Genomic DNA, 1,290 nt, shown 5'->3' on the forward strand with positions numbered 1-1,290 from the left:
AACAAAGGGAAGGACGTGGAGAGTTCAAGCACACCAAAGAAATCACCATTGTCCAACTTGAAGACTATTTTCGGGAAAAAGAAGAGCAGCAAACCAGGAGCTTCAAGCGCTTCCTTAATAATTGAAGAGCCAATTCAAGAAGAGATTAGATACGAAACCGAGGAAGAAGACGAGGCAACTTACGAACAAGACACCGAATCGGAGGAAGAGTTAGCATTCACTATGGCTAACATTGATGAAATTCCCATGGGAGAATGGAAGAAGAGGATGCGCGACGGCCATGGCCCGGGACTTGTGCAACCCGCAATTCCCGCAACTGCCACCTTCGAGCTAAAAGGTCATATCCTAGCTTCACTCAAGGAAATACCTTTCCACGGGAAAGATCATGAAGATGCCTACAAACATTTGGATGAAGTAAATGATGTTGCTGATTACTTCAACATTCCAAATGTCACCCGCGAAACTCAGCTGCTTCGGATGCTTCTGGTAACCTTCAAGGGTGCTGCTAAAGACTGGCTCAAATCACTTCCTCCTGGGTCAGTCACTACTTGGGCCAGAATGAAGGAAGAGTTTATTGATCACTTTTGCCCACCATCCAAGATAGCCAAGCTCAAGAAGGCCATTGCAAATTTTGAACAACAAGCTGGAGAGTCGTTATATGAAGCATGGGAGAGGTACAAAAGTCTGCTATGAAATTGCCCACACCATGATCTAAATAGCCAACAAGAAGTTTCCATCTTTTATGATGGAGTCAATGTCACGACCCGGCAGCTGCTAGACTCACAAGGCCCACTTACAAAGAAGCCACCCCCGGTGATCAAAGAATTAATTGAAGAATTCTCTAAATACTCTAGAGAATACCACAACCCTAGGAATGATGTCACGAGGGGAGCCGCATACGCTGCTACTGAAGATTTATCCGCGGTTATGGCCATGTTAAAAACCATGGATAGAAGAATGGACAAAATGGATCAAACTATCCATGCCATACGGGTGGGTTGCGAGAATTGCAATGGACCTCACCTCACTAGAGATTGTGATTTGGATGAGCACGGCAACAAAAAGGCACAAGTATGCTATTCGAGCGGTAACCGGTATGATGAAGACTGGCGAAAACAAAAGAAGGAGTGGCTGCCTTACGAAGAGTACAAGAAGGCCAAGGAGGAGAAGTATAGACAAAAAGGGAGAGGCTTTTACCAAAAGGAGGAGCCGGTGCAAGAGAAGAAGCCAAGCTTGGAAGAGATGCTAACTAAATTTGTGGCTGCTTCCGAGAAAAGACACAGTGACCAT

At 45.3% G+C, this 1,290-nt stretch overlaps 1 non-coding gene across 1 annotated transcript; it reads right to left on the minus strand.

Moving 5' to 3' along the window:
• Nucleotides 1–606: 606 nt before the first annotated feature.
• On the minus strand, nt 607–713 carry LOC145038152 (small nucleolar RNA R71). Its single transcript, XR_013679217.1, has one exon. It is a non-coding gene; the product is annotated as a small nucleolar RNA R71 (small nucleolar RNA).
• Between the last annotated feature and the right edge of the window lie 577 nt (nt 714–1,290).

This window comes from Lactuca saligna, chromosome 3 (assembly GCF_052625555.1).
Source record: "Lactuca saligna cultivar CGN05327 chromosome 3, ASM5262555v1, whole genome shotgun sequence".
In the NCBI taxonomy this organism is placed as follows: domain Eukaryota; kingdom Viridiplantae; phylum Streptophyta; class Magnoliopsida; order Asterales; family Asteraceae; genus Lactuca; species Lactuca saligna.